The sequence below is a fragment of the Spodoptera frugiperda genome, chromosome 19 (assembly GCF_023101765.2).
Source record: "Spodoptera frugiperda isolate SF20-4 chromosome 19, AGI-APGP_CSIRO_Sfru_2.0, whole genome shotgun sequence".
Lineage (NCBI taxonomy): Eukaryota > Metazoa > Arthropoda > Insecta > Lepidoptera > Noctuidae > Spodoptera > Spodoptera frugiperda.
Genome location: NC_064230.1, coordinates 4,133,403 through 4,160,554, shown reverse-complemented (window position 1 = coordinate 4,160,554; position 27,152 = coordinate 4,133,403). Strand labels below are relative to the sequence as shown.

The 27,152-nt window shown below is 34.6% G+C and overlaps 1 protein-coding gene across 3 annotated transcripts in view; it reads left to right on the top strand.

Moving 5' to 3' along the window:
* Positions 1-27,152, top strand: part of LOC126911893 (uncharacterized) — a 161,830-nt gene that overhangs the window by 92,005 nt on the left and 42,673 nt on the right. Inside the window, exon 3 of one of the 3 annotated variants that reach the window (XM_050701054.1) lies at positions 4,558-5,950. The exons of the other annotated variants lie outside the window; for them this stretch is intronic. The gene's annotated coding sequence lies outside the window, so the exon portion shown is untranslated. Of the gene's footprint in view, positions 1-4,557; positions 5,951-27,152 lie in introns of those variants that run through there. 3 annotated transcript variants of the gene reach the window in all.

Here is a 27,152-nt window from a genome sequence, read left to right as displayed (position 1 = left end):
GTCAAATTGATATTCATATTGAATTAATGCCAATATTAATATATTGTGAACAAACAAATGTGTCCCCAAACGTTGGAACACCAATGAATTTGTTCAACGAGGCCCATATCACATATGGTGCCCGATGAGGTTGACTCAATCAGTATTTCCAAGTATGTAGTTTGTCACCTCATACACTGCTACTTACTAATACTTTCTACTTATTTCAAGTTTTTAATGTTGTAAGTGTTGTATCGAAGGACAACCGTCAAGAAACTAACTTATCTTGGAATGGAATGATTTCGTTATTCTTCCTTACAGTGATAATGTAGGCTTCCATAATGATTCCTTGTAATTAGATGACCGAGGAGACAACCTTAGTCAATATTAAAAAACTGAAACTTATTGTCGATATTTGTCGTGTGTCTATGTCATGTCTTAAGGGTTTGCCCCTCTCCGGTTTTGCAGAATGAGTTTTTTCAAGTAGCTTGTAATCTGATAAATGGCTACTTATAAAATGTTTCCTATATAATGTTGTAATGTAAATCATTTTTAATGAAATTCCTTCAAAAGAAGGTAAGAAACTCGTATCTAGATGTAAATTTAACACGTTTGGAAGATATAGGGAGACGATCAAATAATTATGTTCGATCAACGTTGTATCGAAGACAACCATCAAGAAACTCATTAGTTCGTGAAGCTAGCAGACAAGTTTACTTCTTCATTAGTAAAGCAATATATTTGACTTTAATCGGGATTAATCCCGAAAAATATTCAGGTGAATGTGAATATAATGATTGCAGTATTAACTGCAAAAACAAAGAATTTTCTAAAATTAAATGTTTCATGTCTTAGAAGGAAGCACTACATTCAGGCACCAGAGGTGTTAGTTAAGAATAAATGATATAAAATGAATTTACTACTATTTCTACACATATAAATGAAATCTATAACAATTACATAATTTACTGCCACTTACTAATATTTTCTACTTCTTTCATGTTTGATATAATGATATTGTAAAAGCGTTGTATCGAAGACAACCGTTAAGAAACATAGAGAGTAGTGTATAATGTTAACGTTACTACACCTTCCATATCTTTGCGTGATTCAAATATTTAATAAGAATTTTCTAAAATTAAACAATGTTTCATGTCTCAGAAGGCGGCACTACATTCAGGCGCTCGATGTGACGCTGTGCGCGTCGATATTTGGTACAACAATATTACTGACTGCAACTATATCTAATGTTCTATGAGTGTTGCATGTTAGCTTGTGTCGAAGACAACCGTCAAGAAACTTTAAATCGAAATAAATCAAATCAAATTGTTGTTGAACAATTAATAAAAATATTCCGACATATCCTTCTTTCAACACATAGTTCTACATTTGGAGGGGGAAATACCTTATCTTACTAAAATATCCAATTATATTGAATTTAAATGTTTGGATGGTAGTACTACGCGTAGTATGGAACTCTTGTACAATACTTTGATAACAAAATATTAAACAATACGATGTTTCTCGACGTTTATCAAAGTTGTGTCGAAGACAACCAGCAAGAAACTATGTGATGTAAGAATAGGAATAGATGAGAGATATGTCCTGTTACTGAAGTTATAAAGTAAGTAAGTTATCAAATGTAATGGTTTATTAAGCGTTACCTTAAAAGTGTCAGATGAGATGTACGTAATCAGTATTTCCATGTATAGAGCTTGTGTTGCTATAGACAGCTACTTACATGTTTCCTTCGTATTTACATAATGTCAATATTTTCTAAAGTTGTATAAAAGACAACCGTCAAGAAACTGTTCGCTACACAAACACACGCAATCTGTATTTTATAAAATGACATTGACGTGTTGATACTGACAAGTATTGTTGCGTTGTGCGCGCAAATAATATGTTTCTCAAGAACATTTCTCAATACTTAACTAAAAGCTCTCAGTAGTGTCTCGTGTAGGTGAGATATTGTAAGTCCCACAAGACGACTGACCTAGTCGGTATTGTCAAGTATATTGAATATACAAATAAATAAAGTATTATGGTAAATACAATAGTTCTGTTTCTGTGTCAACTTGGACGTGATATCAATCAACAAGTTCTACACTTACAACTATTTGTCGTTCTACTCGTACGTGGTCATTCCTATCAATATTTAAACTGATAATGAAATATACAAGTTCCACGGATGTTTCAGACTGACATGACCTAGTCAGTACCTGCAATTAGTTTGCAGTCTCAAATGTTTCCTACGTATTTAAATAATACGAAACTTTACAAGTTGTATCGAAGACTACCGTCAAGAAACTAGTTCTCGTCAACTGGAGTACCGTACCTAAATATTATCTCTCACTTTCACTCGTTAAAATGGCTTCAAAAAAATTACACATTACAAGGAAAGAGTTCTAGGTTTTAGGTTCTCGTCCAGGAATATATTTCCTTGCCACATATCATGGATCAGTATGTTCATAAACAAGCGTTTTCTAACTTAGGACGTCACTGAAGTGATCGTTGTACGTGCAGTATTCGTATGTACAAAGTAATTTACATTGGATATTATTATATACTATTTAACATGTCTGTACAGGCAGCCCCATATATACGCGCATTGTGCGCTATCTAGTCAGTTTGTCCAAGTAGTATGTGGTGACATACACTGCTCGAACATGTATCGAAGCACAACCGTCAAGAAACTGCTGATTACGTCTAAATGTCTGTCAATTTGTTACTGTACCGTGAAGGTGTAGGTAGACGATCAAATAATTATGTTCGAACAACCTTGTATCGAAGAGAACCGTCAAGAAACTCATTAGTTCGTGAAGCAAGCAGACAAGTTTGTAGGTTGTACGCAATTATCCCCCTGAATATTAAAAATGTTTGCAGTATTAACTGTAAATTCAATGATTTTTCTAAATAATGTTTCATGTCTTAGAAGGAAGCACTACATTCAGGCACCAGAGGTGTTAGTTAAGAATAAATGACATAAAATGAAATGAAATCTATAATAACAATTACATAATGTGTCAGTATTTCTAAACAGTTGGTAGTTAACTGCCACTTCAAAATAATATGTTACTTTCGTGTTCATATAATACGAATATTGTCTAAAGTTGTATCGAATACAACCATCAAGAAACACAATAAAATTATCCGTGATGTTATATTGTAGGTAGTGGGTGTATAGTGTTTCCGCGTCAGCCTGCTCTGGTCCACTACTGGACATGGACATACATTTTGTCCTCACATTGAATCGTTTGTATTCCAATATGAATGTATTAACATTTGACTCCACACAGGAGGCGATGTGTACTGTCACCGCACTTTAAATGTTATTAAAGTGTCGTCCTATGTGGAACTACAATCTGATTATCTATTGGATAAAGAATTTAGGATTAAATATTGAAACATTCCTTGTCTATGGAGGGATCTGTATCTGTACATTCAGGCGCTCGATAATATTCACATCGATTGTCCTAAATCAATATTAAAATTGTAAATGTCTCCAAATGTCTTAAGGTAAGGCACACATGCATTTTGTGTTTACATAATAAGAAGTATTTATCAGTCTTGTATCGAAGACAACCGTCAAGAAACTCATTGTTGAAACCAGTTTCCAAGTTAGATCTAGATGCTCTTTAAACGCGTTGTGTTAATCGCAATATTTATTTATTTAGTACTGTTACTGAAGTATTGTATGAAGTTTTATCGAAACTTCAATGTGGACATCTCTACATGTTATTGGGGGCTATACTTGTTCTAATTGTGTGCGTCGATATTTGTCGTGTGAATTATATTGTCTTCATCTATCTCCGTTGATTTCCTTTGGTGCGTACCAAAGTAAAACAGTTAACTTATGTAATGATCGCTACATATTTCATGATTAAAATGTTTATATTATATGTTTATCGGAGAACAACCGCCAAGAAACTAGTTGAGAAAGCATTTTTTCTAAGTCTGCATTAAAACTAAGATTAGGATTGAAGTTTCACAATTTCAAGAATCAACTATTAAGGAATCAAAAATAACTAAGTGGGAACACTTAGTACCATTTGTCGTTCCACGTGATTATTCTTATCAATATTTAAACTGATAATGAAACATACATTACATTTTAAAAGTTCCACGTCAGACTGACCCTAATAATAGTTTGCAGTCTCAAATGTATTTAAATAATACGAAACTCTACAAGTTGTATCGAAGACAACCGTCAAGAAACTAGTTCCGTCGTCGACATGTTTACACCATCAGCCTGTAATTGTCCCAGTGCTGAGAATAGGCCTCTTCTCATACAGAGAAGGAATGAGAAATAATCCTACGCTTGCTCAAGGCGGATTAGTGATTCCAAACTGGTAATTTATAAATTATGTTTCACTGGAACTTACTTCTCGTAATTATTATTTGGAAAATGTTGTCCTCCGTCAGTTATACGAGTATTAACATCAAATGAGCTGTATGCTTGTTCTAGTTGTGTGCGTCGATATTTGACGCTTGAAATTATATTTAAAATATCAAAAATTCGGATGCTGCGATACCGTCGATGTCCACTGTCTCGTGTGTTGACAAATTATATTTTAGGTACTTGACTTTGTTCCTCTTTGTAAATGACGTGATATTTAAAAAACAATTTCCCCACAATGGAACTATTTGTCGTTCTATGTGGTAATTCTATATTATACTAGCTGACCCAGCGAACTTCGTACCGCTTTCGCGTAGCAATGATGCTCTACATTATTTTGTATAGCTGAGCTATGTATGAGTCCCTATTCAATTTGAACTGGAATCTATAATATCCTCCATATAAAAATGAATCCATCATTTCCTGATCTCACTATAGCTGAAAAGGACTTTACTAATTAAAAAAAAAAAAACAAAATATATTAATTTCATAATAGTGTTTATTTCATAGGATTCAATAATTTCACCGTCCTGCAGGCGCCTTATCGGTTCTGATGACAATTTTGTGATTATCTGATGGCATGCGGTCTAATGCATTTGTGAATAATGCAACTAATTCATTGTGTTGATGGAAACATGTTTGAAGTTGTTCATCACAATGGATCTTTTTACTGAGTTGTTGTGTGCGCAACGCTGATCGACTTCTCTTGCTAAAGTGTCCATAAATATATTTGCAAAAATGTACAGTCTTCAACAGGCACTGGCAATAAAAAACATGTTTGATGATATATTTGAATCCCTGAATCTGTAAGAATATAAATATGTATATAGGTAATTGTATAGCAAATTGTACCACCATACTTTACATCATTTCAAATTAAAACTACTTTTAACCTCGACATTAAACAGCCTTCCACGGCAGCTTTAGGTAGTAGGCTTTACCAAGAACACCTTGCTCATGCCACTATAAAATACAACTTGTTATAAAATGTTGCTGATTAAGTCTTCGGATTATAGACTATTATTATGTATTTGACTAATGACTTATTGTTTACAAAATAAACACATCATTGACTCGACATATTTTGCACCAGCTACATGGTTTTAAAACTAAAAAAAAACGTTTGCTATTATACTTACTTGCTAAAAGTAGGCAAAAATTGTCTCGTATAACTTTTGTTGCCCCAAATGATGTCATTTGAAAGCAATTATTGTACTGTTGGATATGAGTAAAAAAATGAACCAATGAATGTAGTGGCTCTGGTGGCGGTACCAATGGCGTCAATTTGACTTGGCCGCTGGCGCAACACAATCCAGAGGCTTCATTTTTGAATTTCAATCCCAATGTGGACACACAATGTTCATTAGTCCAATAGCAACAATTTGCTCTGAACTGTAATCAATTGCCACATTATAACTGAATGCAGCTTTGTGGGGATTAAACACAACATTTCTATCTTGATATTGATTCAGTTCAAGTTCATTTCGCGCTTCGCGTTGCTCATCAGTTTGATTTGCTCTTATATTTCTTTGACTTGCCGTATTTCGAGTTCTGCGGTCTAAGCTTGTACGTCTGGTTGGTAGCATTGTCAAAAACGAATTTCCAAAATTTGAAAATAAAAAGCTCTCATACATTTTCTGCATAACCATGTATACCAAATTGTAGTATTGTGTAGTCATCAAAAGTTACTAAAAATCAACATGAAGATGTGAACTTACCTTGATTAACAAACACTTATTAGCAAATAAAAATCTTCTTAGTCTTTAAAACTCGAAAAAATATTAAGATAATCTCTCAGAAATATTGAAAAATATACATTTGATTTTGCATATTTTAAAAAATGCGCAATACGAATGTCAATGTCATTCACACCAATAGACTATATTGAAAGAGCATCGTTTGTTCGAAAACGTGGATAGAAACTTTAATTTACACAAAATAAATTTCTGAACACACGCGTAACTGTTGATAATTTGTCATTATTTCTGAACGCACGCATAAATATTTTAGGAATTTGTATTAATGCTTAATGCACTTTTCAACATTTTCAATAGATTAAAAAAAATACTGACAATTGTTTATTCACCCTTTTCATAGTTTATGCATAAATGTCAATCATTATTTACAGAATTTGAATTTAGAAACAACAAATATTTGACATGTACAAATGAAAATTTATTGAATCTAGCTTTTTCCCGCGGCTTCGTCCGCGTAGTGGTGTTAGTGGTCAAAATGCTGCCGTATGTCATCAAAAATCCTCAAAGAGCCATCAGACCACCACAGATGGGGCCCAGTAGGGCTGATGCCTGATCCGGAGCTGCGGACTACCTAGCGGGTTTACCGGGGCCTCGGGTCGAAAAGCAGGAGAAGGAACGGGGTGGTTTTTAGTCAGTAAGAGTCTGACACTCCCTCTCGCCTTGCCCAAGGCGGGAGAAGTCATTGGATGATTTTCCATCCTCAAAAAAAAAAAAATGTCATCTAAAATGTAAATTACTTGAGAATATGTTACTGTTAGCATTTTTAAAGATATGTATTACATAGAAACCACGACCGCCGATTCATCATTTTATAATCATGATGAAAGTGAAAAGAAAGAAAAAATGAAAAGTAGCCAAGGTTATCTATATTATTATCCTTTAATTTCCTATATATTGCCTATCAATAAAAAATACATTGTTTCGTTGTTATATTCCAAAAAAATATATTCGTGCAAGCGTAACCTCAACACAAACAGGGTTACTTTCGCATTCATAACATTAGTATGGTAGTAGGGATATTGGCGATTTAAATAAGTATATGTGTATTTAAATAAGAATCGAACGCGAGTGAAGCCACAGGCAACGTATTAACGAAAATGACGAATTTTCAAGCAAACATTAATCTCCTCTATCAAACATTCTACGCCTTCTACCCTTTTTATTAAAAAGTAGCCCATGTTCTTTCGTTCCTCTTTAAGTATCTAAATACAAAGTTTTACTGTTACAGCTTTTAAAATAACGAATTTCCATATGACCATTTATCCCCTATTTTTACCCATTCTCCGCTATTTTTTTGCAATAAAAAGTATAAAGTAAGCTCTATTCTATCTCAGTACCAAATTTCATCAAAATCGGTTCACTGGTTTAGGCGTGAAAGCGTAATTACAGACAGACAGAGTTACTTTCGCATTTATAATATTAGTAGGGATTCTGTGCTCCAAGTCTCCAATGCACACTTTTCCAATAGCATTTGTTTTTTAGTATCTAATAGCATTTATCCAATATGAACTTTATCCAATAGCAATAAAGCTCAAATTGACTCTACGTATTAGTTAGAAAACGTTTGTATTGGATAAAGAAAATGGCTGTTTTTAGGGCTTTTCCGTCAATTATTTGATATTTTCTCGCCGTAAAAACCATCCTTGAACTTCGACGAATATTACAAAAAAAGAATTGGCCAAATTGGTCCAGGCGTTCTCGAGTTATGCGCTTACCAACACTTTTAGCGATTCATTTTTATATATAAGATAACTCAGTATTTCCAAGTAGTTTGTAGTCTCACAAACAACTACTCTTTAATATTTCCCACTTATATTTAAAACATAAGAATTGTGGTGAAGACAACCATTAAGAAACTCTTTAAATAATCTACATTGTAGGGTTACTTGTATTTTCCCTCATTTCATGATTGAAATATTGTAAAAGAGTTGTATCGAATACAACGATCAAGCAACTTCATTGTATTGTTATGTAAATCATCATTAAAAAAAAAAGTTATATCTTTATCTCCATTAAAAAGAGACAAGAATAAAATAAATGCGTCTGTCTTTGTCATTTTGGGTCTGAGGTCATTGACATGTCAATTGTTTTTTATTTGTATAAGTATGAAGAAATGGATTTAGAAAGAGAATACGATGTTTCTGTCCTTGTCATTTTGTGCCTGACGTCACTGACATGTCATTTGTTTTTTGTTAAACGTACATAATGGAAATTAGTCTTGTCTCTGTGTGATATGCGTCAAAATGTATGGGAAAGTAAGTTTTCTTCATAAAAATATTTGTCATGATTAAGCTCATTGAATAATGTATAATCTTACTTTTGCAATTTCTAGTGTCATGCACAGCTACTTATAACGATCGCTACATATTTCATGATTAAAATGTTTATATTACATGTTTATCGAAGAACAACCGTCAAGAAACTAGTTGAGAAAGCATTTTTTCTAAGTCTGCATTATTTTTGAAGTTTCACAATTTCAAGAATCAACAATTAACGAATCAAAAATAACTAAGTGGGAACATTTAGTACCATTTGTCGTTCCACGTGATTATTCTTATCAATATTTAAACTGATAATGAAACATACATTACATTTTGAAAGTTCCACGTCAGACTGACCCTAATAATAGTTTGCAGTCTCAAATGTATTTAAATAATACGAAACTTTACAAGTTGTATCGAAGACAACCGTCAAGAAACTAGTTCTCGTCAACTGGAGTACCTAAATGTAGTTGCACATGTTTCTGGTGCAGGTCGCATGAATTATATTTTGATTCATTAAATGATTCTTCTTTCCCACTTATGTTTAAAACATAAGAATTATTGTGTTGAAGACAACCATTAAGAAACTCTTTAAATAATCTACATTGTTAAATAATTGTATCGACGAACAAAAGAGGAATTTAGAAAGAGACAACAATAATATAAATGTTTCTACCCTTGTCATTTCGGGTCTGACGTCATTGATATGTCAATTGTTTTTTATTTGTATAAAGGTCTTAGCACACATATGGGATCGGAAAGGGATCGTAACCGTAACGCCTTTCGCCTCGCTGTCAACCAGGCGTCAACCTACCGTATGCACGTAACGAAAGCGTATCAGCAGCGCGTGTACGTCAACTCGGCTACGGCTAGGCGACACCGACTAGACTAACACGATAGTTAGTCGGTACGGAGAGACGTAAGCGCGGGGACGGAGAAACGTAAGCGTGGGGACGATGAGCCGTAAGCGCGGGAATTCAAGTTCGGAGCCTGTTCCGAGGCGAGGCGATTACGTTATTATTCCGATTAGTGTGCGTCCTACTGCAGTAGGGAGTTTAATACAAACCATTCTGAACGGCTCGAGGCGATACGATGACGATCCCTTTCCGATCCCATATGTGTGCTGAGACCCTTAGTATGAAGAAAGTTCAGTAAATAGATTTAGAAAGAGAATACGATGTTTCTGTCCTTGTCATTTTGTGCATGACGTCATTGACATGTCATTTGTTTTTTTTTATTTAAATATTGGAATTCGGTGATTGGTTTTGTATGGCATGCTACAAAATGTACGGAAACTGCATTTTCTTCATCACAATAATATTTATGTTGGTTTTTTATATAAGTTTTGTATCGTTTGTATTGAATTGTGTATCAAAATGTTGTACGTTCAATGTATACTTTATCAACATTTGGAATATTAAAATACAATTGTACTCACGAAGGTTTAAGACGCACTTACTTTGTAAGTTAAGTAGAATATATCCGAGTGAGGAGAGAACTGTGTAATATTAACACAACTTATAAATAAAATGTAACTCAACGAGACAATGCCCTGTGATGGCGGGTGCATAAAGTAATATCAAAAATGTAATTATATGAATGTATTATATAGTAGTAGTAATAGTGTTAAGCCTTTGGGTGTGGGATCATACACGCCCATTAACTCGGCCCTGGGGGAGTAGAGTCACCTTCTCTACTCTTCACTTGGGCAATTCCTGTCTGGCGCGTCCATGTCGCGGGGGTGGGCATCTTACACTTCAGTAGGCCGGAGTGTGTAGATGGCGAAGTTCAGCAGGGACCCAGTCCTGCGGGGTATAACGCGGAACCCGTGCCCAGGGTTACGGGTGAAGACTTCAACAAGTGGAGACGCATCGCGAGAGCTACGATATCCAGGGAAAATGCATCATTGTCGCATTCTGTCAAGAATGCACGACTAAGGAGGAGGATGCTGCTCTACGGTCGTTGTACACAAGATATCCTTTTCAGTATTTAAAATTACATACAGATATGTACCGAATCTTAGAAGTTTAATGTATGTAAAACGTTTAGAATCGTGTCTATATTGAGTTCTATCGAGGACCAACTGTCAAGAAACTCTGTTGTCTTAGAAATGTGGTGTTGTAATGTTCTCCAAGGGTTAATGAGAAGGCCACACATGTATTTCTAACATATTTAATGATCAAAATATCGACTAAAAGTTGTATTGAAGAACAATTATGAAGAAACTACAACCGATGATTCGTGCTTGTTCTAATTGTGTGCATTGATACTACTCTTCTAATTCTATGTTTCACGATCCGCTACAAATAAATATTTCCCACACATTTCATGACTGAAATGTCGTAAAAGAGTTCTGTGAAGGACAACCGTCAAGAAACATCTTCGTACTTCTATGAAATGTAAAACTAAGTCAAGATACTCGAGGTGGTCGAGCACCTCCTGATGCTATTTACTCATTCAGTATTTCCAAGTAGCTTGTAGCTCCATGTACAGCTACTTACATTATATATTTTATTACTTCATTAATGTGAGTTTACATTAATGACGATGTAATAATAAAGGAGTTTGGATGAGACCCACCTAGTCAGTATTTCCAAGTAGTCGGTGGCTCCAGCTACTTACTACTCTTTCCTACATGTTGCATGATTACAACATGAGTGTTGTATCGAAGACAACCGTCAAGAAACTATAAATACATTCGTGGTACGTTATCTATGTCTACATCAGAGTCATAGTTTAAAACGGTCAATTCAGTACTATCATTAAACGTCTCACTTTAAATACCGCACTCAGGTGCGATGAGACTTATTTTACGAAATTATTTGTCAAACTTGTACCCAGTCAGTATTCCACAGTGGTGTGTAGCCACATACACAGCAAGGTACTATATGTTCTGTCAACGTTGTATCGAAGACAACCGTCAAGAAACTCTTTGGTCAGTCTAGCAGTTAAATCAGTGTGAAAACATCATCTTGATAAATATGTGCATGAAGTGTATTTGTAACTTTACACATCAGTCAAACGTGACAATATTGTGTTCATGAATGTGATACAAACAGTGTTCCATAAGAATACTGGTATCGTCTTATTCTGGGACCTCAAGAGGAGATGTAAAACTATAATTTCTCCACTTACAACTGTTTCTCGTTCTACGTGGCCATTTTATATTTCTCACGAATTAAAGATAATTTCCAATATAGTTAGTGTAAATGACTTACCGATACAATATACCAATGTTCTACCTGCAAGTTCAGTGCACGGGGTGTGTGCTTGTTCTAGCTGTGTGTGTCGATGTTTAGTGCAATGATTTAGAACAATAAATAACATTGCTTTTAAGTACAATATTCGAATACTACATAACTCCTTGCATACATTACGTACACACACATACACACAATGTTGATGTTTCCTCATTGTTAATTCATGATTACTACTGAACCACTTTATGGCAAAACGCAATGAAATGAAACGCACAACATTAATAGTTGTTCATAATAGAATTATTATTATACATCTGTGATGGCAACTGATGAATCTTCGACACGTAATAAAACCATTGTTATTGCAAATTCCTATAAGTAGAAACACAATGCTTGATGTTCTCGAATCAATATTTTAATGATACGCTCGTCTACTCAAAGTAACTCAAATGTATTTAAATAATACGAAACTTTACAAGTTGTATCGAAGACAACCGTCAAGAAACTAGTTCTCGTCAACTGGAGTACCTTAATATTTTTCCCTGTTTTCTTGTCTATTAAACAGCCTCAATTATAATTCAAGTATTTAAGTATTTGTTGTACTTGTCTACGTGCGACGATGGCTGACGCATGAACTATACTGATACTGACTACATCTACGTCATTTCAATGTTCATGCCGTGTGTTACAAAGCTCATTCAGCTACAATTGTCAAAAATGAAATATTGCTCCTACACAGTTTATAAAATAACTGTTTCCCCACTTATGACGTCATTATAGTGGTCGTTCTACGTGGAGTATCCATGTTACAATTATTACAATAATTGTTTTATATTCTGCCTTTCAAAAGGCAATAATACTCTTACTTGTGTAGAAATGAGACTTACCTAGTCAGTGTTCCACAGTGGTGTGTAGCCACATACACAGCTAGGTACTATATGTTCTGTCAACGTTGTATCGAAGACAACCGTCAACACGGGTGACTACAGACAGTCGTATTTGTTCTAATTGTGTGCGTCGATATTTGTCGCGTGAGTTATATTACCTTCCTCCATGTACAAGACAATGGACAAGACATGGACACAAGACATGAACATGGACGAGACCATGTTCATGTCTTGTGTCCCAAAGAAAATTACAAGAAAAAAAAAATATAATTATGTTCCTATACCCGAATAGTTGGTAGTCTAATAAAGGACTACTAACAAATGTTTCCTTCGTATTCATGTAATACGAACATTTTCTAATGTTATATCGAATACAGCCAGCAAGAAACTCCACTAATCAAAATATACTCAAAATTATCTTATGCTCGTAAATTGGCGGGTCATTTCGTTGTGGTACATTCACTGCACCGTCTTTCTAATCTGTAATCTGTGAATTTAAACGATACGTCTGTGGGTCTGTGTGATCATAATATGTACTGTAAAACATATCTCAACAAGTCTCAAGTGAGATATGCATGTTTCTATAATATACAATAATATGGGATAATTGTCGAATTTGTCTTAATTCGTCCTCTGTCTGTGTCTTGTGACTTATAGCCATCGAATGAGCTTCACGCTACGTAAATAATATTTCCTATAATATTATTACGTTCTATCGAAGAACAACCGTCAAGAAACTCGTGTCTGGAAACTTCTGATGCAATTTTGTAATTAAATTGTTCTTCTATATGACTTTTCTATTTTGTATTATAAAAATGTGAACATAGAAAGAAACTCTTTACATAGTCTATACAACAGACTGTCCAAAGAATGAATAGTTCGGCTCAATCAGACTCCATGAACTATGTCCTCTGTCTGTGTCTTGTGTCTTATAGCCATCGAATGAGCTTCACGCTTGTTCTAATTGTGTGCGTCGATATTTGTCGTATCAATTACAATATTGTATTTTATGTATGCTGAATATCCCGCTGGTATACGTAAGTATTATAACAAACTTCGTATTCGTAAGTTAAATAATAAAGAGGTTATATCAGTCACATAATGTTAAAGCATCTTAAATCTTTTATCGAAGACAACCGTCAAGAAACTCATTAGTTCGTGAAGCTAGCAGACAAGTTTACTTCTTCATTAGTAAAGCAATATATTTGACTTTAATCGGGATTATTGCCGACAAATTATAAAAAAATGTTCCTTTCGTGTTCATATAATACGAATATTGTCTCAAGTTGTATCGAATACAACCATCAAGAAACTCTATTGTCATTAATGTTTTGATGAAGGTGGTAAATTTCTACATACGGTATCCATTAAAGATGTAACAAACGTTGATCTCGTTTAAAATATTTATATCTCCCTCTGTCAATCTGTGTTAACATACTGTCTCAGTAATATAAAGTAATTTGACAATTAACTGTCTACCGCCAGTTCTAGCTGACGTCGATTTTAATTTTGTCGATGTCTTCGACTAAGATACAAGTATAGTCAGCTTGTAAGGATTTATCACTCGATTGTGATATCAACACAACATCATATTTTAGAATTAAAACAACTATTGATCCACTTAGAACGTGGAGGTTACAATGTACAATACTGTTTATTGAAAATTCTCTTCAAACGTTTTCTACGTGTTTACGTAGTACGAAAAGTATTACAAAACTGTATCAAAGACAACCGTCAAGAAACTTATTGAGTAGTCTATGAAATTAAACGATCGTTAAAGACGATCTGCTTAGTAGTCTCACATACAAGTACTCTTTAATATTTCCCACTTATGTTTAAAACATAAGAATTGTGTCGAAGACAACCATTAAGAAACTCTTTAAATAATTTACATTTAAGGGTTAATTGTATTTTCGTTCATTTTATGATTGAAATATTGTAAAAGAGTTGTATCGAAGACAACTATCAAGAAACTTCATTGTATTGTTATGTAAATCATCACTAGAGACTAAAGGTAATTCTAAATCTCCATTAAAAAGAGACAGCAATAACATACATGTTTCTGCTCTTGTCATTTCGGGTCTGACGTCATTGACATGTCATTTGTTTTTGTTAAGTATATTCATGATTTTTTATTAAACTGTTTTTGTCGATTCGCAAAATGTAAAGTACTAATGTACTCTAGTAGTTTTAACACAAACTTACTTTGTAGGTACTGTGGAAAATATGTCCGAGTAAGGAGAGAACTGTGTAATGTTGATGTATCTTTTAAATAAAATATATTTCATACCGACAAAATGCCCTGTAATGGCGAGTACATAAATGTATTCTAGAATTAGTATTTACAAGATACAACAACTGAATGTTGTTTTATTTATATTTGTAGTAGTGGTAGTGTTAAGCCTTTGGGTGTGGGATCATACACGCCCATTAACTCGGCCCTGGGGGAGTAGAGTCACCTTCTCTACTCTTCACTTGGGCAATTCCTGTCTGGCGCGTCCATGTCGCGGGGGTGGGCATCTTACACTTCAGTAGGCCGGAGTGTGTAGATGGCGAAGTTCAGCAGGGACCCAGTCCTGCGGGGTATAACGCGGAACCCGTGCCCAGGGTTACGGGTGAAGACCGCAACAAGTGGAGGCACATCGCGAGAGCTACGATATCCAGGGAAAATGCATCATTGTCAACCACGAGCATTCTGTCAAGAATGTACGACTGAGGAGGAGGATGCTGCTCTACGGTCGTTCTACACAAGATATCCTTTTCAGTATTTCATGTGATATGAAATATGTATTAAGATGAAATATGTGTTACATCGAAGAACAACCGTCAAGAAACTCATTGAATAATATATAATCTTAATTTTGCAATTTCCAAATTATTTTATTTTATAACATGAGAAGGTGTTTGAAATAACTGTCACCTCTTAGTACCATTATGTTCGATCAACCTTGTATCGAAGACAACCGTCAAGAAACTAGTTCTCGTCAACTGGAGTACTTAAATATGGTTCTTTGTTTTCTTTTTCTAGTAAACAGCCTCAATTGTACTTGTCTACGTGCGACGATGGCTGACGCATGCACTATACTGATACTGACTACATCTACGTCATTTCAATGTTCATGCCGTGTGTTACAAAGCTCATTCAGCTACAATTGTCAAAAATGAGATATATTACAGTTGTGTCGAAGACAACCGTCAAGAAACTTGTTGCAATAATGTCATCTATTGATTAATTTGCACTTGTATTATATTTCTTCTGTCTTGTGTGTGCATTGTAATGTTTACGTAAACACACGTTATAAAGAGGTTGAATAGAAATGATATGAATGAACATACAAACTAACAATGTATTGCTACTTCAGTATTGTATATTGTAAGTTCAATATATTTGTTAATATTCCGAGTCTCACGATCCGATACAAGTTCATTAAATAACTTCCATGTATTGGATTGTTCATGACTGTTGTGTGGCTTGTGTTGAGTACAACCGTCAAGAAACTCGTTGCGCAGTCTATGAATTGTAAAAAACATACTTTTAATTGCCAGTTGGGATAAACATTACCCGTAATGACACAATACAAACAACAATTTCCTCACATTCTCCCCCCCCTCCCCTTCACGCTCTACGTGGAAATTAAATATTTCTCACGAACTAAACATAATGTACCCACTTATAGTGGTATTTCTTCATGGAATATGTAAATCGGATTCGCGTTTAACTTACCAATACAATATACCAATGTTCTACCAGCAAGTTCAGTGCACGGGGTGTGTGCTTGTTCTATGTGCGTCGATATTTGTCTTACCAGTATTGTATATGAGTTCTGTCGAGGAACAACCGTCAAGAAACTCGTGTCTGGAAACTCCTGTCGTAATCTTAAATCATTGATTGGGTAAATATTTCAATATAAAGAACAATGGTTCTGAAAAACTTAATTAAAATAATACTCTTCATAATTTAGGGATACATGCCCATTAAAGTCTTTCTAAGAACGCCTTGACGTAATATGAACAAGAATTTCCCCACTTACAACTATTTGTCGTTCTATGTGGTAATATTCCATATTATATTACTCAGTATTTCCAAGTAGTTTGTAGTCTCACAAACAACTACTCTTTAATATTTCCCACTTATGTTTAAAACATAAGAATTGTATCGAAGACAACCATTAAGAAACTCTTTAAATAATCTACATTGTAGAGTTACTAGTATTTTCCCTCATTTCATGATTGAAATATTGTAAAAGAGTTGTATCGAAGACAACTATCAAGAAACTTTATTGTATTGTTATGTAAATCATCGCTAGAGACTAAAGGTAATTCTACATATCCATTAAAAAGAGACAACAATAATATAAATGTTTCAGTCCTTGTCATTTTATGCATGATGTCATTAACATGTCATTTGTTTTTTGTTAAACGTACATAATGGAAATTAGTCTTGTCTCTGTGTGACATGCGTCAAAATGTATGGGAAAGTAAGTTTTCTTCATAAAAATATTTGTCATGATTTTTTAATAAAGTGTTTGAGTCGATCTTTTCGCAAAATGTAAAGTACTAATGTACTCTAGTAGTTTTAACACAAACTTACTTTGTACTATGTAAAATATGTCCGAGTGAGGAGAGAACTGTGTAAAGTTGATGTATCTTTTAAATAAAACATATTTTATACACAAAAAATGCCCTGTAATGGCGAGTACATAAATGTATTCTAGAATTCGTATTTACAAGATACAACAACTGAATGTTGATTTATTTATATTTGTAGTAGTGGTAGTGTTAAGCCTTTGGGTGTGGGATCATACACGCCCATTAACTCGGCCCTGGGGGGAGTAGAGTCACCTTCTCTACTCTTCACTTGGGCAATTCCTGTCTGGCGCGTCCATGTCGCGGGGGTGGGCATCTTACACTTCAGTAGGCCGGAGTGTGTAGATGGCGAAGTTCAGCAGGGACCCAGTCCTGCGGGGTATAACGCGGAACCCGTGCCCAGGGTTACGGGCGAAGACCGCAACAAGTGGAGGCGCATCGCGAGAGCTACGATATCCAGGGAAAATGCATCATTGTCAACCACGAGCATTCTGTCAAGAATGTACGACTGAGGAGGAGGATGCTGCTCTACGGTCGTTCTACACAAGATATCCTTTTCAGTATTTCATGTGATATGAAATATGTATTAAAATAAAATATATGTTACATCGAAGAACAACCGTCAAGAATTAAATAATGTTTAATCTTACTTTTGTAATTTCCAAAATATTGAGTTTATAACATGAGAAGATGTTTAAAATAACTGTCACCTTCTCCATTATATTCGATCAACCTTGTACCGAAGACAACCGTCAAGAAACTCATTAATTCATGATCAACTCTTGCAATGCTCGCACTTAAAAAAAGTTGTGTATTGATTATGTATCGATATTTAATGCTTCGATATAATATGACTGTGACACAATATTAGTAAATACATATTGTGGAGTTCAAAACATTTCAAATATTATCTTACTGACGCTTGTTTGCGTGTGATATATCCATGTTTGATTTCTCAATACTCCATGGATTTGTTAAACGTTCCATGTATCACAAGACACCTTACCTAGTCGGTATTTCCAAGTATGTAGTTTGTGTCTTTATAAATGTCCATACTATATGACAAAATATGATGTTTCTATTGAAGAACTGCCGTCAACAAAGTCTCACACAAAATGTGGTGTTTATAAATCAGTATGTCCAAGTAGCTTGTAATCTCATAAAGAGCTACTTACAGGGCTTTGTGTTTGTTCTGATTGTGTGCGTCGATATTTGTTACGTGAATGTTGTGACTTCAGTCTAACCTTTTTGTACATGTAATTGAAATCTCTAACAATTACATAATGTGTCAGTATTTCTAAACAGTTGGTAGTTAACTGCCACTTACAAAATAATGTGTTACTTTCGTGTTCATATAATACGAATATTGTCTAAAATTGTATCGAATACAACCATCAACAAACTCAATTGTCCTTAATGTTTTGATGAAGGTGGTCAGATATGACATCTCTAGGAGAGTTATTGAAATTGTATGTGGACAGTAAATTTTGGAAATTTAATGAACTTTCCCGATACGATACTCAATCACTACCTACTTCCAAGTGTGTTTTCCTCTCATTTGAAATATTAGAAAATAGTTGTATCGTATTGAACATAACCGTCAAGAAACTTATGTAGCAAGCAATGTGCTAGTGCCAACCGCACTTGTTCTAATGTGTGCGTCGATATTTGTCGCGTGAATTATATTGTCTTTATACCTAGACTTAGAATATGTCTTAGTAACATGAGTTTCTCTGGTTATGACGTCATTAAACGTCCCACGTCTCACTTCCAATGCCACATGCAGGTGTGATGAGACTTATTGTACGAGTGGAGTCACTCGTGTGCTCTGTTTACTACGACAAGTGCTAACGTTAGTACAACGTCTAGTACAATGTTCTACCAGCAAGTTCAGTGCACGGGGTGTGTGCTTGTTCTAGCTGTGTGTGTCGATGTTTAGTGCAATGATTTGATAGACACATTTAATATCTTCGACATCTATACATTCCCTCATCCAAGTGTAAGGATCCTTCCTTAATCAATGTTGTATAAAAGTGTGAACATAGAAAGAAACTCTTTACATAGTCTATACAACAGACTGTCCAAAGAATGAATAGTTCGGCTCAATCAGACTCCATGAACTATGTCCTCTGTCTGTGTCTTGTGTCTTATAGCCATCGAATGAGTTTCACGCTTGTTCTAATTGTGTGCGTCGATATATGAATGTACATTGTCTGCTGAACGTTGTAATGTTATTAAATATTCCTTGATTGATTGATCCAAAGTCTGAATTGAAATATTTTTCATAATTTGTGTGTGATATAGTTTCACAATGCACCGTCACATGTTCATTATGCTTGTCTCTTGCATGAACCTATATCCGAATGATTGGTAGTCCAATAAATAGCTACTAATCAATGTTCCTTCGTATTTACATTTTACAAAATGTTCGAAGTTGTATCGACTACAACCAACAAGAAACTCCATTGAATTATGTATAAACTTAATTTTTTTTCTGACTTTTGTTACTATGAAATAATCGTCATTTGTAGCGCGTGGATATTGGACAAAAGAATATATTAATCTTAAAGATTCTAATTTCTCAAATTGTCTTAAAAGATAATCCCATATTCATTCCCAGTGAGACTTGTTATACAAAAACTCGATTGTTAATATTCAGCAACTAATCTTTAATTAGACGCTTTTGAAATGTCAAAACGGAATTGTCCGTCAGTCTGTCTGTCAGTGAAGCTAGGTGCTCGTTCCTAAGTGCAGTTTCGAATGGAACACGAACACATGAACATATGTATAATGAAGTTGTATCGAAGACAACCATTAAGAAACTCTCTGTGTCATTTCTAACTTAATATGTAAGTATATTAAGTACTTTTGCTATGCCCAATAGGGCCCATAGTTGGAACATATTACTGTAAAACTGTAGACCAAATTGTACACTATGGATGCATTAAAGTGATTTGATTTGATTAACTATTGTACCTTGCAGCAGGTACCACATTGAGAGACAACTTATTTTCAACTTTATCATTTTACGATTAAGCTCAGATTTGAAACTACAAAGTAGTTTAGTGTGTTAAGTATCCATTGAATGTCAATATTGTTCTGTAATACTTTCCTATCAGTATATTTTGTACATTTATATCTAAAAATAAATAACCACTAATGTTCTAATTGTGTTTCCTCGATATTTGAAACATTCATTAATTACTCTGAATCCAATTCTCCTTTTGAAAAATGTTATTCATATTTGACAATTAACTGTCTACCGCTAGTTCTAGCTGACATCGATTTTAATTTTGTCGATGTCTAAGACTAAGATACAAGTATAGTCAGCTTGTAAGGATTTATCACTCGATTGTGATATCAACATCATATTTTAGAATTAAATCAACTATTGTTCCACTTAGAACGTGGAGGTTACAATGTAATCGCCTTCATCAAGAGGATCCTAAAAATATAAAACGAATAGAAGTATAATGTTGTATATAACAATACGCCGGGATGCGTACATCTCAGGAACTCCCTCCTTGTTATCGAGACGGAATATTGAATATTCCATGTGCCACCAGGCCGCGCCTGTTGTAGTGTGCGATGAGAGTTAAAACTATTTCCTAACAATCGTCCGCGCTTGTTGTAATTGTGTGCGTCGATATTTGTCGCGTGAATTATATTGCGGTTTAATCAATAGTTTTACTAGATATTTATTATGGATATAGGAATAGGATGACAGTCAAAGTGGTCATTGTACCTGGAGCATTCATATTGAAATGTTTACTATTTAATGGAATGTATAAACGGTCTAATACGTTCCTATGTGTAACCGGTCTTATAAACGGCTACTGACTAACGTGTCCTTCGCATTAATTAACATTATATCGAGCAACTTGTGCAGTTCATGTAATGAAACTGTTACGCTCAGTGAGTCTGTAAGATTGTATCGAAGACAATCGTCAAGAAACTCATTTATCCTACTAAAAAGTGCCTCAATAATTTGTTGCTTTACTTGCCTTCTAGCATGGGAACATCTCCAGTCTACACTGTTCAGGGTGTCTGATGGATACCCTGAACTAATATTTATTAGTAGTTAGAACGATGGTACTAATTATTAAAATAATACTAATCATAATTTAGGGATACATGCCCGTATAATATACAAGCATATGCAAAAACAAGAATATGTACATATTAAATTAAATTTCCCAATTTAAAATGATCGCTACATATTTCACGGTCAAAGTATTGTATTAGAGTTGTATCGAAGGACAACCGTCAAGAAACTCAATTGAAAATAAAATACACAAAAATTATCAGGCTTGAACTAGAACAATCGTCTTGACAATTTGTTTGCTTCCCATCATATTATTTTTAGGAATCTCATGATTGAGGAGATGTAAAACAAGAATTTCGATATAAATGTACGTCTCCATACAGGAGCTTGTGGGAAACTATTTCTCTAATGATGACGTCATTAAAACTGGGCGTTCTACGTGTATAGTCCAAGATTCAATTGATTACGAAACGTAAAGAAATTCGTTGCTTAGTCTAGTATGCAACGGACTTGTTTGTTCTAATTGTGTGCGTCGATATTTGACGCTTGAAATTATCTGTAATACAAAAATGACTTTGGTGTTTGTACAAAGTGTATGCCACATTTGTTAAAGCTACTCTCACGTAGTTTGTAGTCTCACAAACAACTACTCTTTAATATTTCCCACTTATGTTTAAAACATACGAATTGTGTTGAAGACAACCGTTAAGAAACTCTTTAACCCTAGAGAGATAATCTACGTCTTTGAGACGCACGGCCAACACAAATATTGCTATCATTTTTTTATTTCACATCGTACCGTTCTGTCCTTTTAAGTTATCCCAGTGGCCGGGCAGACCTTTCGCGAGACGGCTGTGTCGCCCTGGTAAGTACAATAATTACCTAGATACAGGGATGGCATACGTTCGAGAGACGTATGATTATCCTTTGTGTAACTTTTGAACCTCATTCCCAGTAGTAATAGTTCGTTTTATTTATCGTTTTTTTTTATATTTTACGTCATTTTGGTAGTCTATTAGAATGGCTGGACGCGGGGCCCTTGATAACAACCAAATTGAAAAAAATATTGGAGAACAGTGAAGATGAGATTCTATCAGAGAGTGACAGTGAAGTGGAGGATGACTTAAATCAAGATGACGTGCAGAGTAACACCGAAGACGAATCTGTTGATGAAGTTGCTGCTGAAGTAATAGACTCAACATCGGAGGAATTGCATGTCCGTCAAAAATAAGAAGGAGGTCGAAAATTACATGTTATAAATATAATAAAAGCATTTATGGTAAACATAAAACTGATATATGTAAAGGCTGTATCTAAATGTGATTTAAACTTAAAACTTGTTGATTTTTCATATGAAGCTGTTAATTAGTCTTTATTCTATAATAATAAGCAAAAAAAATATTGATTTTAAATTTAAGATTTACATAATTACTCAACAAAGGAAGACTCTATATTTTTTTTAGTTATTTTGTAAGAGGTTAACAAAATTTCGTTGTTTTTAAATTATATTCATTTCCTAATTGTAATTATGCTTTTATTTGTCGTAGAAAACCCGTAACTAATGATTCAATAACTTTTTAAAAGGTTATTTATGGAAACTTGTCCCATAGGCACTTATAAAGGCGAATACGTCTCATAGACGTATGATTATCTTTACCGTAGGTCAAAATAAGATTATCTTTCTAGGGTTAAATAATATACATTGTAGGGTTACTCGTATTTTCCCACATTTCATGATTGAAAATTGTAAAAGAGTTGTATCGAAGACAACTATCAAGAAACTTCGTTGTATTGTTATGTAAATCATCGCTAGAGACTAAAGGTAATCCACATCTCCTTTAAAAAGAGACAACAATAACATAAATATTTCTGTAACTGATATGTTATTTGGTTTTTCTTTTCTTCATAAAAATATTTGTCACGATTTTTAATAAAGTGTTTGTGTCGACCTTTTCGCAAAATGTAAAGTACTAATGTACTCTAGTAGTTTTAACACAAACTCACTTTGTACTGTGTAAAATATGTCCGAGTGAGGAGAGAACTGTGTAATGTTGATGTATCTTTTAAATAAAATATATTTCATACACACAAAATGCCCTGTAATGGCGAGTGCAGAAATGTATTCTAGAATTAGTATTTACAAGATATAACAACTGAATGTTGTTTTATTTATATTTGTAGTAGTGGTAGTGTTAAGCCTTTGGGTGTGGGATCATACACGCCCATTAACTCGGCCCTGGGGGAGTAGAGTCACCTTCTCTACTCTTCACTTGGGCAATTCCTGTCTGGCGCGTCCATGTCGCGGGGGTGGGCATCTTACACTTCAGTAGGCCGGAGTGTGTAGATGGCGAAGTTCAGCAGGGACCCAGTCCTGCGGGGTATAACGCGGAACCCGTGCCCAGGGTTACGGGTGAAGACCGCAACAAGTGGAGGCACATCGCGAGAGCTACGATATCCAGGGAAAATGCATCATTGTCAACCACGAGCATTCTGTCAAGAATGTACGACTGAGGAGGAGGATGCTGCTCTACGGTCGTTCTACACAAGATATCCTTTTCAGTATTTCATGTGATATGAAACATGTTATTATTAAGATAAAATATATGTTACATCGAAGGACAACCGTCAAGAAACTCATTAAATATCACATATGAAGTAAAATTAAGTCGACCACAAGACACGCATCCATATTTGACTCAACAATTTAATGATACGTCTGCAGAATGAAATTCCAACAGGAATATGTGTGGTGTGTAGCCACATACACAGCTAGGTACTATATGTTCTGTCAACGTTGTATCGAAGACAACCGTTAAGAAACTTGTTGTAATCTTTGAAACATCCAAAATGTATACTCTCCATGGTTACTCTACATTAGAACCTGTGCATTGTTCCATGTCTCAGAGACAATATTACTGACTGCAACTGTGGCAAATGTTCACTATATACGGACTTGTGTGTGCGTCGATATATGTTGTATGAATTATATTGTCTGTATTGTTTCTTCCATGTTCATATCTTGGGTTCCAAAGCCCGTCCTGATAAAACGTTTGACATACGAGATACATCGGTCATCATTTCTAGGAACGTCTTGATGCGATATAGGTACAACGACAATTTCCCCACTTAGAACGATACTAAAGTGGTCGTTATACACAGAATATCTATGTTCCAACTCTCAATATTTCATGTGTGTAATATGAAAAAGGCCTCTGTCAAAGACAACCGTCAAGAAACGTTTTGTATTGCCATTATATACGTACAGCAACATTATTCCGAAAAGGATTATAGTTACAAAGATTCCCCGCTTTGTCTTTGTCGTTATTACGTGCGACATAAATATATTGTATTTATTAAAGTTGTAGCGAAGACAACCAGTAAGAAACGTTGAGTAGTGTAGCGACAGACTAGTTTGTTCTAGTTGTGTGCGTCGATGTTTGTCGCGTGAATTATATTGTCTTATCTATGTAATAGTTTACATTTCACATCCAGTTCGTCCTATTGATATTTATATTCAATTAATAAATGCCAATATTAATATATTGTGAACAAACAAATGTGTCCCCAAACGTTGGAACTTCAATGAATTTGTTCAACGAGGCCCATATCACATATGGTGCCCGATGAGGTTGACTCAATCAGTGTTTTCAAGTAATATTCTCCCCTTGTTTCGTAATTGATATATTATACAAGCGTTGTATCGAAGACAACCGTCAAGAAACACAGAGAGTATAAAGTGAACGTATGACTCTCCCATGAATTCAGGCGAAGATTAAATTTAAAAGTAAATAAATACTAGTAGCAACCAGTTATACCGGTATAACTCAGTATGTGAAGTACTACGGCGTAGCTCTACCGCGTAGCAGACAGAGCTACGAGATGTGGGCGGGGCGTGCCTGCGTAGCAGACGTGTCTCGTAGTAGAGGCATGCGTTTAAAGCAAGCGTCGAGCGCAGAGTAAAATACTGGAAATCCAATGCATTTCTTAAATATTCCCTAGTAAAGTAAAGAAGTGAAGTTCTCTAATGAACCTTATTTCTCAGTGATGTCTTTTCCGGAATATCCATGTATAATATCTCAACATTTCATGTAATACAGTAATATGTATCGAAAGACAACTATCAAGAAACTTATTGAGTGATTATGAGTGTACTTAAGTTTCCCCTCTTGTTTTGTTACCATCCGACTACACACAGATCATTTATTTCTATATAATAACAATATGTCGTTTCACGTGGTCATTCCTATCAATATTTAAACTGATAATGAAATATACAAGTTCCACGGATGTTTCAGACTGACATGACCTAGTCAGTACCTGCAATTAGTTTGCAGTCTCAAATGTTTCCTACGTATTTAAATAATACGACACTTTACAAGTTGTATCGAAGACAACCGTCAAGAAATTAGTTCTCGTCAACTGGAGTACCTATATTGTCTCCCAATATTTCCATTTTCTTCAACAGTTTCAATGATACTTGTCTATTTATTATGGTTGTAATTACTGACTCGTCGGTATTGACTTAATGTTCAGCAGTTCTTACAATGTAGTGTTCCCGTTTACTGACAGCTCCGATATAGCTGATGGCGATTGCTTCTGCCTCGAGTGTATAGAGTACAGTTTCATTACTTGTTGCTGTTGTACCACTGTGCAACAAGTCAGTTTAGTACACGGGGAGTCTGCTAGTTCTAGCTGTGTGTGTCGATGTTTATACATGCTCAATAAGTGGTTACGTCATATTTACGTCGATATTTTTTTAGATTCGGGAGCCGGTCTGCTAAATGAATACTTGCCAGACTGACAGTATTTCCAATATGAACGATTGGTAATTCCCACGATATCAATCACTGTTTGCGATTCTGATTATAATTCTACAGATTTGACAAATTGTATCCCATGTGTTATATTAACTGGTTTAATGTGGCATGTTGATAATTATGTTCCTGTATCCGAATAGTTGGTAGTCTAATAAAGGAATACTAACAAATTTTTCCTTCGTATTCATGCAATAAGAACATTTTCTAATGTTGTATCGAATACAGCCAGCAAGAAACTCTACTAATCAAAATATACTCAAAATGACTCTTAGAACATTATGGTGCATTCACTGCACTGTCTTTCTAATCTGTGCTCAATGTTTTAATGAGTGTGTTAACACATTCACATTATTGACTTAAAATATATGAATTTGCTAAATAATGTTTCACGTATGTAACTAATACTTGAATTAAAGTTGTATCGAAGACAACCGTCAAGAAACATTTTGCAGAATGAATTTAAATAATGTTTGCTGTGTGAAAAAGCAGGCAAATTTATTGCTATTGTTCCTATTTAAATTATGTAACATGTCTACAGAGTATAGCAAATATTATAAAGTTGTATTAAAGACGGGCGTCAAATTAGAATCGCCTTCATTGTGATGCCACGTTGTAGCGCTCATTGCATTATATTGCTAGTTCTCTAATTGTTATTTGACGCTTGAAATTATATTTATAATAACTCAAAATCTTGGGATGCGTCCGAGTCGATGTCTGCTGTCTCGTGTGTTGACAAATTATTAGGTACTTGACTGTATATTTCGTCTTTGTAAACGACGTGATATTTAAAAACTATTTGTCGTTCTATGTGGTAATTCCATATTATATAACTCAGTATTTCCTAGTAGTTTGTAGTCTCACAAACAACTACTCTTTAATATTTTCCATTTATGTTTAAAACATAAGAATTGTGTTGAAGACAACTATTAAGAAACTCTTTAAATAATCTACATTGTAAAATAATTGTATCGACGAACAAAAGAGGAATTTAGAAAGAGACAACTATGGTTTAAATGTTTCTGTCCTTGTCATTTCGGGTCTGAAGTCTTTGAAATGTCAAATATTTTTCGTTAATTTTACATAATGGAAATTAGTCTTGTCTCCGTGTGACATGCGTCAAAATGTATGGGAAAGTAAGTTTTCTTCATAAAAATATTTGTCATGATTTTTTAATAAAGTGTTTGTGTCGATCTTTTCGCAAAATGTAAAATACTAATGTA